Here is a 14,787-nt window from a genome sequence, read left to right on the forward strand (position 1 = left end):
CCTGCGTTGTTCCACAGTGCGCACTGTTTTCCGATGTACTTCTGACCACACTCACAAGGTATTTTCGTAGACGCCAGGTGTTCTGAGACTTACTGCGTCTTCAACTGGTCTCAGTAATTGACATTTTCGTTGGAGGCCTGAAGATTGGTTTGATCTTGTGTCTTTTCAACAGGCGGCTTATCTTGCCTGACACAGAGCCACAGAATGGCAGCAAAGCAAGTTTCTTTTCCTGCTCTTCATCAGTGGTCTTATTCTGATAACGGCTACAGCGCCCATCAGGTGGAAGAAGTGATTTCTGGGAAATATCAGAATAAGACAACCGACGAAGAGCAGGAAAATAAACTTGCTTCGCTGCCATTCTGTGACTCTGTGTCAGGCAAGATAAGCCGCCTGTTGAAAAGACACAAGATCAAACCAATCTTCAGGCCTCCAACGAAAATCCGTCAGTTACTGAGACCAGTTAAAGACGCAGTAGGTCTCAGAACACCTAGCGTCTACGAAATACCTTGTGAGTGTGGTCAGAAGTACATCGGACAAACAGTGCGCACTGTGGAACAACGCAGGAAAGAACATGAGAGGTATTATCGCCTAAGCTATACAGAGAAATCTGCGTTAGCTGAGCATGCGTTAGAAAACGGTCACCACATAAAATTTGACGATACCTCTGTCGTGGCTCGCACTAACGGCTTCTGGGACAGTTTAATACAGGAAGCTATTGAAATAAAAATTACCGCAAACACCCTGAATAGAGACGGTGGCTTGGAGGTCAGCGCTGCTCGGGATCCAGCGATCGCGCGGTTGAAGAGGACACATCGAACGCCGACTCAAAACATGGCCACATATGGTAATGTCACGGGCACCAGTGACGTAACAGCCGGCAGCTAGCGTATATAAGGGCGCACCAACAGCCCACTGGCGGTCACACCACTTGACAATGGCCAAGGAGTGCTTGGCCGAAAGCTCGTGTAATTTTAAACAATTGACGCGGTTGGAAATCCGAGAACATTTTATTCTATGTCCTAGATACTCCGGAACAGTCTACGTGCCAGCCGAAGATGTACCTGAGAAGACGATTTTCGCCTGATGAACTTCATACTGTTCGCCGCCTACCATTGCTGATGAAGAAGCTGACTGTCTGACATCACATCGCGGTGTGCTGACAGCCCCGAACTGCAGCGTGGAAACCGGCAGTAGGTCCTCATGAGGTCCACATTCCTGTCCAACATTTAGGCACCTCTGGGTGCTGAAAACTGTATGGCCAACAGGAAGGAAATCGATCGACAACATGACTTCCGGAAACAGTACATTTTGGATGGGTCATCAAGCGTCAACATATAATTCGGAGTGGGATCGAGCACACTTCAGCAGTTACAGTGGGACCATTCGTGCTTTACCATAGGCTGCGCCGGCAGCATGCCGTAATGAACCGTCACCCACTCTTGGCTTGGGCCTGTAGACGAAGAGCTGACTCGGCAGCCGTCAGCAGGATCCAAGCACGCAACTGAATGAGGCATAGGCTACAAGGCCGGTGTGGAACAAGACGACTGTAAACATGGTTATTTGGCAATGTTTCACTAGCGTCAGAGATGCTTTTCAGGTACCCAACTTCTATCCTGACTTCATGCAGAGGTGTCTCTGCTCGGCCCCTCTGTAGTATGGAGCGTACACCAACTTTTCACGAAACTTTACTAGTCACGAAGTTCATATTTTTGGATGTGAGAAACTGTTTATTTTAACTGAAAGGCCTTTTGCTTTGCACGCTTTCTTACTATGTCTTCCTTCTATCTCCCTCCTTCATAAATTTTACTTTCGAGGTGTCAGAATTCAACCAACTTCTTCGAGAACCTCTTGCCCAAGTTTAATATTAATCCACCCAGGACGGCCTTCGTGTGCATACTGTCACCGTCAGCTAACACGCTTTCCATCTCATGAAGCATGCATATCATTCCTGGTCACTTCTGCCAACTATTGCTATAACTTGTAGTGTGCTTCCTGATGTTCTCCAAAGTTCTTTCTTGAAATGAATTGCAATGGCAGTCCACCACAGCTGATTTTTATGACTGCTACCAGTTTCGAGCATGGCTGATTTTCAAACAATACCTAAATATAATCAAGCTATTATCAGTAGATCCATTTGTACATGTAAGCGTATAATATTTGGTTGTATAATAATTTCTTACTGACGCAGTAAGATCGTAATTGCTGTTTTTCGCATATGATATAAATTCGTTTTGTTATATTTCTGCATGGTTCTTATATTATCGATTGATGAGTCAGAGGTAAGGTTTGCTTGTAGATTTTTATTTGTAATGAAAATCAGTTTAGACCATACATAAAATTTAGGACTGTCTTCTGTTCTGAATTATCTCTCACCAATAAGAATTTTGTCGAAATTTTAAATATATTTTGTATTCTGAGTTCTGTTTGCTCATTTAAGGTGTTATTTGGATTTTTTGCCAAATGTGTGTAGATTTCTATTTCCTCCAGGTTGCTCATGTACCTTCATTTTTTGGCTGTGTGAAGAATGGCAAGAGCCGGCCGCGGTGGTCTAGCGGTTCTAGGCGCTCAGTCCGGAACTGCGCGACTGCTATGGTCGCAGGTTCGAATCCGGCCTCGGGCATGGATGTGTGTGATTTTTTAATTCTTTATATTTCGAAGCAGCCTTAGATACCTGAGCAGGTAATAAACGTAAAACTTTGAACATAGCTGCTAAGGTTCAGTGACCGTGTCAGAATTATATTGTTCTAAATCGTGCCTGCTTCCTCTTTTCCTCCACAGTCTCAAAAAATGGCCTTTTTTCACTCTGCCGTCCACCGAGCCACCTCTATACCACTTTCAACAGAAAAGTTTAATGAGGAGATTAATTTACTTAAAACCATAGCAGTCAATAATGAATATATGCCTAACATAGTGGACGATATGCTAAAAAAGAAAATTGCAAGAACTACCACGCTCAACACCTCATGCACTGAAATTAAACCAAAAAAACGTTTTTCTATTCCTTTCATAGGACCCATTTCCTATTAGATTCAGCGCATGCTTCACAACAAATACAACTGCAATGTTGCCTTCTCTACTAATAATAATCTGAAGAGAAACTTCATTCATAATTTGAAATCCATCCGCTCCCGTACAGAAAGTTCTGGCGTTTATAAGATCATCTGTGATACCTGCTCCTCCTATTATATAGGGCAAACTGGACGAGCTTTCACCATCAGATATAAAGAACATCTTTTGAGAAAGAACGGCACCAGTCCCCTAAATTCATCCTTTGCCGATCATCTATTAATTACTGGACACGTGCCTGAAGCCATAGGCGATACCAATATTCTGCATACCGAAAAGAAGGGGCGTATGTTAGATGTTTTAGAGGAATTGGAGATTTTCAAACATCTCCCTCGTCATGATGGCCTCATTCTCAACGAACAGCTGCAGCTGCGAAATAAAAACTTTTTCGACTGTGTAAAGCCATTGCTCGAGCTTTGATTAAGATTTCCTCAAGCAGTTTACCGAAATGTTGTTTTCCTGTTACATCTTTGCTGTTTTCTTGTATGTCATAACTGACGTTTTTTTACGTTACAAAATGTATCTCTGTTTAAAGCAGATAAATATGTAACTTCATCCTATTATTATTAGTGCTTACTTTATGCCTTAATCGGCTGCATCACAATTTCGTGGGTCTAATTTTGAATTACAGTAGCCTAGTTGTTTCTGCGGCTACTAGATGGCGCTTGCAGCAACACCATGTTTACTTGCCCACACTTTCTAACGTGGGCACCTCAGTCTTGTTCCAACCCTTGTTCACTCAAGTACGAGCAGCCCTTAGCGGCTCGCCATCTTATTTACAACTACTCATGACGTCGCCTTTCCGGCTTAGATTTTTTTTTTTTTTATTGTGACTTGTAAGCACTGCATCTCTTTCCAGTCAGTAAAAAGTTAACTTTATTAATGTATTACATACCTAATTGTTTTAGAACTGTTAGTTTAATTCTGATGACGACGCTCATAGTAGCGTCGAAACCTGGTCAATTTTTACTTAATACTTGTGACCGAGGGCTTATTTGTTCTAATATTTGTCTGTTCTGTTCATAATCTTCATTTCTAGTTTATTGTTCAGTGCAGAAGCTAATTTTGACTTTAGTACTATGAAATAAGTTACGTATTTTTTAAGAAATATTTCCCATGTATGATACTGTAACGAATTTATCTTTATTCTTTCTTTTTACTTTCGTTAGTATTATTTCTTCATTTTTTTGCACATTTGGCCTTAATTTTCTTTTTCTAGATTTTATTGACTATATTAAGAGTGTAGCCGTTAGCTGCAGCTATAGTTTTAATTGTATCTAATTCTGTTCCATACTTTCTTTAGTAACGTGAACTCTAATCACAACATCTGTCATAACTTGAACATACACTGTTTTATGTGCTAGTGGATGACATGATGAGTTATGTATTATACAGTCATTTGTTTTCGGTTTACAAAGTATTTGGAATTTGTGGATACGACTATCATTAGAAATTTTAATATCTAAGAAGTCTACGTTCTTGCCCGATCCATATTCTATGGTAAAATTGATGCCAATTCCATTAAAGAGAATGAGAGTATCATAGATCTAACCTCAGTAATAAGTGACTATCAGCCCATTGGAATGAAAACTTCTAACAGTTAAAATAACTCTGCTTGCACATCTTTCCTGGTAAAGTGAAAGAATTGTATAATAACACTATTTCTAGGAGATTTATCAGTTCATATATTTCTAGTTGCCTAATCTTGCCAAATTTTGGTAGATTACTTCTCATAATGTTCGTGGTTTCTATAGCTGGCATTTTTATGTACACATTAGTGACGTATAATGAGGTGAATTTTCCATTTGCTGGTATTTCTGTATCTTTTATCTGATTGATTAGGTCCAAGCGGCTCTCTCAATCTCACAATACTATTCGATCTGAAAAATTCTCATGTTTTTATAATATAACCTCCTCTATGTATGACTACAATTGTACCACTTTTGTCTTCTTTTATTGGTATAGCATTGTGTGATCATTATTTATCGTTCATGTTTCAGAAGTTAGTAATTTTATTAATATTCTAATATTCTTTGTGAAACTCTTTATTCTCCTAAGACCGCTTATTAATAAAACTTGCGATTTTGCTGCTTATTCTGCGTTGCACAGAATGAAGATAATGCACTGAACAGCCAAATCATTGAAAGACAACCAATCAGGAATATACAACATTAAATGTGGTGACTGTGACGTGTCCCACGCCGTGCAAAGCGGCCGGGAATTTACAAAAAGACACAAAGTAATCGAAGTAATCTGGCAAAAAATGAAGATAACATCCTAAACGAACAAATAGATCTCAGAAATGTAAAATGTATTGAAAACATCGACAAAATTCTTATCGGTGACAGATGATTTTCACCAAGATAAAAATTTAAAAGCAAACCATACATATTACGCATAGATCGAACATGTAACAACACGCACAAATATAAAAAAACCAAAGTACGTTATATTTTTAAAAAAATAGCATTTATAGCTTACTGTGTAAGCAATAAATTATAATACACCGAAATATTTTGTACACACACAAAAAAACACACACACACACACACACACGCGGTTTTAACGCTTTATAATATTTATTACATTAAACTTACAGTTACAAGTGATATGTCAAATGAAAGAGCAACTCAAAGAGAAGTTTGGCATCTGTGCGCATGCGTAGCGCGCGATGTTTCCTCCGCAATTCGCTAGACAGCGGTAGTAGCGAAGATGGCGACTAGTGAACAGAAAGCGTTTTATGTTTTGCAATTTTCAAAGACTGAATCTGTAGTTACTGTGCAATGTGTGTTCCGGTTGAAGTTCGGTTGTGATCCTCCAAGTGATAGTAACATTCGTAGATGGTATCATAAATTTGAAAATACCGGCTGCCTTTGTAAAGGGAAGAGCACAGGACGACCAAGAGTTAGTGAAGAGACTGTTGAGCGAGTGAGAGAGTCGTTCACTTGTAGCCCAAAGAAATCAGTCCGGAAGGCTAGTCGTGAATTACAAGTTCCCGGGTCGACTGTTTGGAAAGTTTTAAGAAAACACTTACAACTAAGTCCTTACCATTTACAGTTATTACAAGCTCTAAAGCTGGCAGACCATGGATTATGTGCCAACTTCGCAAATGAAATGTTGTTTCATGACGATGAAGATTTTCTGGATCATGTTGTCTTCAGTGATGAATCGACCTTTCACCATAGTGGACATGTTAACACTCAGAATGTGCGCAACTAGGGCTCAGAAAATCCTCATGACGTGGTACAAATGCAACAAGATTTCCCTAAAGTGACTGTTTTTTGTGCTATATCCCGGTGTAAAGATTATGGGCCTTTCTTCTTTGGTGAACCTACTATACCTGGCACTTCTTACCTTGATACACTAGAGCAATGGCTCTTCTCTCAGTTGGAAGAAGATGAGCCAGAGAACTTCATTTTCTAGCAAGATGGTGTGCCACCTCACTGGCATAGCGAAGTATGCAATTGGTTGAACTTCACTGTACCCAAGCGCCGGATAGGCCGCAAGGGGCCCAATGACAGGGCTTGCTTTGCATGGCCTCCACGTTCACCCAACCCTTCGCTATGCGATTTTTTCCTTTTGTGCTTTATCAAGGATCGTGTGTATGTGCTTCTGCTACCAGCAGACCTCCCTGAATTAAGAAACTGTATTGAAGCAGCTGTTGTTACAATCACTGAAGACACACCTATCAACGTTTGGGAAGAACTCGGCCATAGACTTGATGTGTGCCTTGTGACAAATGGTGCACACATTGAACATTTATAAGGTTCTTGGTGAAACTGTTTGAGTTGCTCTTTCATTTGACATACCATTTATAACTGTAAGTTTACTATAATAAATATTATAAGGCGTCCGCAGCTCGTGGTCGTGCGGTAGCGTTCTCGCTTCGCGCTCCCGGGTTCCCGGGTTCGATTCCCGGCGGGGTTTCTCTGCCTCGTGATGACTGGGTGTTGTGTGATGTCCTTAGGTTAGTTAGGTTTAAGTAGTTCTAAGTTCTAGGGGACTGATGACCATAGTGCTCATAGCCATTTGAACCATGTTTTTTATTATAAGGCGTTAAAACCCCGATATTCATTTATAAACACCCTGTATTATGTGCGTGTATGTGTGTGTGTATTGACAATAGTTCGATCATATTTAGGTAGCCATGCTCAAAACTGATAGCAGTATACAAAAAAATAAAAAATGCAGCTGTGATGGACTATCATTACAATTCGTTTCATACAATTCGAAGCTGCAGAATGGCATTGAAAAGAACCAATCAAGTTACTTTTATTTCATGTACAATACTTCGACGACAGAACGACTCAACATCTTCAGGTGCTGCGAATTGTGCTGTTAGTTTGGTATCCCATCAAGTCTAGCGACGATACCACCGTCGAGTGATTTCACTTACTTTTCTATCCCATGGTTACTGATACCGATATCTGTCATTTTGACACTAGTGCCCTTGCGAAAAATGTCTAGGTGAGCTTATAATGTAGAGTTTCACGGCTGTTGTCCATTTCCTTAGCGACATGTTTTTAGGCTTATGTTTCTTTTGTCGTTTCGTTTCGTCTCGAGCCGTAGGAGACTCAGTCACAGACTGTAGATACATATGGTTAGTTCTCCAGCCTTTACTGCTTCCAAAAATGAAAACTCGGAGTACTGTGCTACAGATGGCAAGACAGCTGGACTCTTATTCGTCACTGAACGACGATCGGCTGTACTTTGCTAGAGACCGCCGAGTCGTGGCGAAGTGGTATTTTATTCAACGAATAAGCTAGCGCTCTTAGTTTTATTTAATAGCATGCTCCACAACTTACCTTACTACATTCTTTCCCTTTTCATTTTTTTCTTTTTTTTTGCAGTTGTCACATGCGACTTACCATTACTAACCCCTTTTAAGTAAATAAAATCCCTGAGACATGATTAAGCACAGCTGGGCGAGGCACGACTTATTTAGAATTGTGATTCGATGTAGCCATCACGTCGGGCAGCATATGACTGCTTCATGCCCAACAGCTAAACTCGCTGTAAAAAGTACACTGTGCAACACAATTAAAGGATAACTTTCTCGAAACCAGATCAATGTCTCGCACTGTGATGCATAAGTTCGAAATTTGCCTCGAAGCTGCCCACAATTTTCCTCTGTAATGGTGCAAGAGCGTGACGTCCTGCGACGTCATCCTCGGACGCAGTGACACTTTGGACAGCAAGGTGTCGCTACGTGCGACGAAAAGGTCACATCTCAGGAGTTCGTGTGAGGCATAAGGAGGGTTAATGGTGTCACATCGGCACCCCATTTCCACCACAGTTCGGCTCAGTGCCACCATGGACGCGTCACACCATGGGTAGATCGTCACACTTCCTCTTACCCACATTTCATCCTTAATTTTTACAGATCTGCGATTTAGGTCAAAACCGCGACGTTGACCATTGAAATCAAGCAGTGTTCTTATGGGTGGCCGAGGAAATCATTTCAGACACACCGTCGCTCAGAATCGACACGAAGAGACCTCAGTGGGTAGCATAAAGGTCGTCAGTGAAACCATCCCTTTCCTGGGGGCATTGATTCCCACACATTTCGTGACCTAAAACGACAGTTCGCAATGCTATGACGAACAGGACGACATTCTTGACAACCTTTGACATTGCTCACACGCCCCCGGACGATTCAACCCTTCGCTAAGAACACTGTGAGTCTGGAACCCCACTGAACGTGACACAACTCCCTTGGAGTGTTGCGCGACTGCTATTTACTCTCTGCTCAACAGATGGAGCCATGTGCAAGGGGGAGGGGGGGGGGGGGGGAGAACGATGACGACATAGACACTTGCATGAATAAAGTGGCCAAGGGTTCCTCTAAAATCACTCAGTTCGGCAATACGCTTGGTCCCACCTGCCCAAGCACTTTAAAATTATGCCTGAACAGAGACAACTCATGATGGAGTCCTAAATGCCTGCAGGCAGACAACCTCCTGGCATTCCTCTGATGCTGCATACCTACCAGCAGGGGTTAGAACAGCAGTGTAGCCTGCCACCAGCCGCCGAGGACTCCATCACGAATTCTCCCTATACAGGTATATTTTAAAGTGCTCAACAAAGAAGAGGGGAGGGGGGCACAGTTAGTGTCGCCAAAAACTGGGTGGTTTTAGAGGCCTACAGGGATGAGTTACAACAGGGACTTCCAGTGTCCTGGGAGTGATACAGTAGCTGTGAAGGCCATGTAGGACCTTCGAAAAATGGTGGCTAATGGGGTTCTGGTGACGCTGTGATAGGCGTAGCTAGACAACAGTGGATCAACAACCAGCTTTCAACAAGGTATCAAGCCTCAGTAAGGATGAATATGAAAGACAACGATCCAGCAAGGCAAATGGACGACGAATTGGAAATTCGAGCATTGGAACACTGACAGAAAACGTAGGAGAGATAGTGGATATGATGGAAAAGAGAATGGTAGGTATTATAGGCATGGCAGAGGCAACATGGAAAGGAGAAGCCAGTAGGGAACTGAGGAAAGGTTACAGATTGTATTGGAGTGGAAATGAAGAAGGAGGACAAAAAGGAGTGGGAGTTGTTGTGAGGAATGGTCTAAAAGAAGAGGTATAGGGGATAAGCGACAGCATAATGAAGACCAGAATAATGACGAAGGGAAGAAATAGGGATGTTCCGTGCATGCCCCCAACTATTGGAATGTACATCTCAAGAGAAGGAGTACTTTCAGGAAGAATTACAAAAGCAGTTGAAAGGACAAAGGATAATAGTCAAGGGAGACTTGAATGCACATGTAAGGGGTTAAAGACAAGGGTTCGAAAATACAGTGGGAGCAGGAGGAACGTGAACCAGAAATGAAGAAGGAAAGTGCACTTCTGCAAGAGGAATGATTTAGTGATAGGTAACTCATGATTTCGGAAGAAAGGCAGGCACAAAGTAAAGTGGTACAGTAGGAATCTAGTGCAGAAATCTTTGGTGAATTATACGTTCTGTGATTGAGAAACGTAGAGGACTGTAATGGATATAAAGATTCTTCCATGTGAAGCATTGGACAGTGACCACAGCGTACTGGTGATGGGCATGAGAATCATGAAGGAATGGATGAAAATAGAGAAATAGGAAAGGAGAATTAAAGTATGGAAACTGAAGGAAAAAGAAGTCAAGGAAGAGTACCAGGAGAGTAAAAGGGAAAGGTTATCAAAGGATGAACCAAAAACAAGAGAAAATGAATGAAGGAATTTAAAAGTGCTATGGTGGAAGGACAAATGGCAGAAAATGGTGGAAGGAGACACCTGGGTGGGATGAAAGAGTCAAGGATTTGGTGGGAAGGAAGAACATGGCCTTCAGACGGTGGTTCCGAGAAAGAACCGAATTAGCAAGAGAGGAGTATGAGAAAAAGAAGAAAGAGGCAAATAAGACGGTGGCTGAGGAGAGAAGAACATGGATGGAGGTATGGACAAAGATATAGAGGAAGATAGGGGACGAAGTAAGAAAAAACTATATGGAATGATGAAAAGTAAGAGGAGAGGTTAGAGAGAGAATGCAACAGTGACGGGTACAAATGGGAACGAGGCTAATAACAATGAGACACAGAAGATAGTTTGAAAGTAGTACTTCAAGCACTTGCTAAATCTGAACAGACTTGAAGATGATGACAATAGACTAAAGGAGGTAAAACCAAACTCTGGGGGGAAAAGGACCTGACATGGAAAGAAATGGAAGTGACATAGGACAGTATGAAAGGAGGAACGACACCAGGTGTGGACGAAGTAGATGGCGAAAGCAGCAGGGGAGGTTGGGAAACAGTGGCTGTATCTTATGATTAGGTCGTCTCGAATGAGAAGAAGACTCCAGAAGCACCCTAGATCAAGAAAGGTAGTAGGAAGGATTGCAGAAACTACAGGGGAGTCACACTGATATCATACTGTGCCAAGGTACATGAAAAGATCCTAGCAAGCAGAATTTGAACGAGGGTTGGAAACAAACTGTGGGAGGAACAGCATGGCTTCACATCTGGGAGGTCAACTGTTCACTTCGTATTTGCAGTGAGACAGCTCCAGGAGCACCACAATAAATTTGGGGAAGACTTTGTGATGTCCTTTCTCAATATAGAAAAGGCATTTGATAGTGTCTGTAGAAGAAAAGTCTGGGAAGCACTAGAATACAAGAGAGTGAAAAAAGAAACAACAAGCAGAGTGGAGGAGGTGTACTATGGAAACTTGAGTTATGTGAAAGTGGGAAATGAAAGGATGGATTGGTTCCAGCAGACAAGTGGTGTGAAACAAGGCAGTGCTTTGTCACCTCTCCTCTTCATTGTGGTCTTGGAGGAGATGATGACTAAAGTGGCAGGAAAAAACTGGAGAAGATGAGATAAAAGCAGTGGCGTTCACAGGTGACTTGATAATCTGGGGAAACAGGGAGGAGGAGATTTAGGAACAGCTGGATGCTTTGGAAGAAATTATGAGACAGTATGGAATTAAATTTAGTGTAAAGAAATGTGGGATCCTGGTTACAACTAGGAAGAAAGATAGACCCAATAGCGGAATAATGATTGGAGGTGAACAACTGAAGAAGGTGGAAAGTGTTAATACTAGGGAAGTGTAATAGAGGAAAATGGAAAAAAATGAGAAAGAGATCACTGAATGTGGCAGACAGGCAGAAGCATTCCGGCATAATGTTAAGAGCCTGATTTTGAATGAAGATGTCCCACAAAAAAAGCACAGAAATGATATATAGAAGTTACTACATCCCAATACTGAGCTATGCATCGGAACATGAGTAATGAAGAAAAGAGATGTAGGCAGGTTGAAATGAAATGAAATCCGCCTCCGTAGCGTAGCGGTAGCGTTTCCGCCTAACACGCAGGGGGCCCGGGTTCGATTCCCGGCAGGGGACTGGATGTTGTGTGTCTATCATCAACATTGACCCGCAGGTGGCCGAAGTGGCGTCAACTATAAAAATGACTTGCAATACGGCGGCCGAAATCCACCGCATGGAGCCTCCCGGCCAACAATGCCATACGCTCATTTCTTTTTTTTTTCTTTTTTTATTAAAGCAAATCTAGATTTCGGCTAATGCCTAGCAGTGCACTATTTCGTAGTTTCAGTACATGTCCTGTTACGTCAGGACTGAGGCACTACCCGAAATCTAGATTAGCTTTAATAAAAGCTGAAAGAAAAGGACGACTGTTTGCTGTGCTCCACCATTTTGAAAATCTTGTAACAGTCGTTGAGCGCATCTGCATTCCTAATGGAAGGTAACTTGATGGGAAACATCGAGGCTAACATGGTACAGGCACTTAAGGAGAATGGAAAACAAGAGGAGTCTCAAGAAGATATAGGAGAGGGAGATGCGAAGGAAACGATCAAGAGGAAGGCCATTGGACAGATGGCTGAAAAGTGCGGAGAAGTGGGTGTTGAAAAAAAAAAAACGCGAGGCCTAGACTAGAGCGAACACAGAAAGATAGTGGGAAAACTGAACTAGATGGCGAGGCTTAAGTTCCAGGCAGATGCAGCCTGGCGCTGGAAACTGTTGAAGATGATGATGACGATGCTGACCTATCTAACCTCTGCACTTTTTGTTACATTCATAATATTATCCTGTCGATACATGCACCTCATTTCCGTGAATTTGTTGATGTCATTTTGTGCTACGAGGAAACTGTGAATTACTACTGAGTTTCAAAGTATCACAAAGTAGCCGTATTCTGCCTCATTGCGAATGGTGCTATTGCACTCAAACCATGTCGTGACGGCTATCCACCGTCGTCCAGCCCCTGTGGCCAGAGCAGAACCGCCGACTATTACCTGTCGCTTGGCACTCGCTTGCCGGCAACCGTGTGGCTTACTGTCACAGCCCAGCTACTTCCCATTACCCTGGCCTCACCAGCCGAACCAACCCTTAAAACACATGACTCCTAACCTTTACTTGGCTGACGGGTAACCAGCATATGCGTTACGTTACACCTGGTCTTATTACACGTAGACTAAACTTTCGTTATAGAGAATCGTCTTTGACTGTTACCGAGCCTTATCATATGCCCTGCTACTCACGCTTTGTCTATGTCATCTAAAAGACTATTAGTGTTCATTAAACCAGGTTTCAGTGTTTCGTCATGTGGTTTCAGTGTAACTTCATGTTTGGAGATTTTGTATACTCCTTCTATGACTATCGAAGAACACAATGTCTCTTGCGGAACTCAGACATTCGTACACCCTCTTTCTTGGTTTTAACATCCCATCAATGCCGTATCTTCATAGTAAACTGCCGTCCGCCCACGGTAGCTGAGTGGATGCGCCGGCGCGGTAGCTCAGCGTGTTCGGTCAGAGGGTTAGCTGCTCTCTGTAATAAAAAAAAAACTGAGTTAATCGATCAACAACGAACTTAAACGGATGTCTTACGACGTCCGCCCCGAGCAGATGCAACGAACGAAACCGAACAAAATGAGATTTAAAAAAAGAAAAAAAAGTGGTTAATGCGACAGAATGTCAATGCCAAGGGCCGGGTTCGATTTCCGGCGGGGTCGGAGATTTTCTCCGCTCAAGGACTGGGTGTTATGTTGTCCTCATCATCATCATTTGATTCCCATCGACGCGCAAGTCGCCGAAGTGGCCTCAAATCGAAAGACTTGCACGCGGCGAACGGTCTACGCGACGGGAGGCCCTAGTCACGCGACATTTACATTTTATAGTGAACTGCCTGCAGTATTTTAGCCAAATACTCCCGGTTCGTTGGATATAGTATGTATCCTTTCGCGTGGAAAACCATTTCTTCTAAAGGTAGTTTTCAGCATTTCATTTCTACTTGCCAAACGAATCCGCTCTTTTGTTTTGGATAAAAATTGGAGTTTTGTTGTTAGACAGGTATCTGCGTAAGAATGGTTTCCACGAACTTTATGACCATCACTTCTTCTAAGTACGTGTACATCTAAAATCGAAATGCGACACTCCTCCTCTTTTGCCACTGTGAATTGCATACTGAGATTAATATCATCCCGAATCAAAAATGGTTCAAATGGCTCTGAGCACTATGGGACTTAACATCTGAGGTCATCAGTCCCCTAGAACTTAGAACTACTTAAACCAAACTAACCTAACTACATCACACACACATCCAGGCCCGAGGCAGGATTCGAACGTGCGACCGTAGCAGTCGCACGGTTCCGGACTGAAGCCCCTATCATCCCGAAAAATTAGCAATTCAGAGATCTCCTTTCCTGCATCAGGAAGTATGAAAGGTATCATCAACGTACCGCAACAGAAGCTGCAGAGAAAAAAGAATTTGTAAAAAAAAAATCTGAACGATTTGCGCGGAAACGGAGACGGACATAAATTACACAAATCATGGCGCTTAGTAATGAAGAAAGTAAAGGGGACTAACTCATTCGCCGAATACACCCAGAGCACTTTTCACAAAATTTTGCATTCGTAACCGTATTCTGCATCTCTAAAAAACAAGGAGAATTTTCACGCCTGTGGAACGAGTCAACGTACAGTTTATCAAAAGACAAGCATAGAAACCTAACCAGGAAATTGTGCTAACAATTAGCTGGTATTATACTGGTTAATACTATTCATGCTTATGCACGATATATTTAAGCAAGGAAACTGGAAAGAGGCTGCTACTTTAGGAAAAAGTAGTTGCTCGTTACTCAGTTACATAAAACAGCTACTACTTACCTCCTGCTGGTAGCCTATTGTTTATTCGATTACATGTATACCTTAAAAGTAATGGGTCAGCTACATT

General features: G+C 42.2%; 1 non-coding gene across 1 annotated transcript; it reads left to right on the forward strand.

The window, feature by feature from the left end:
* The first annotated feature begins 11,866 nt into the window (after positions 1-11,866).
* Trnav-aac (transfer RNA valine (anticodon AAC)) lies at positions 11,867-11,938 on the forward strand. The gene has a single exon. It is a non-coding gene; the product is annotated as a tRNA-Val (tRNA).
* Positions 11,939-14,787: the final 2,849 nt, after the last annotated feature.

This window comes from Schistocerca nitens, chromosome 8 (assembly GCF_023898315.1).
Source record: "Schistocerca nitens isolate TAMUIC-IGC-003100 chromosome 8, iqSchNite1.1, whole genome shotgun sequence".
NCBI classification, from domain to species: Eukaryota; Metazoa; Arthropoda; class Insecta; order Orthoptera; family Acrididae; genus Schistocerca; species Schistocerca nitens.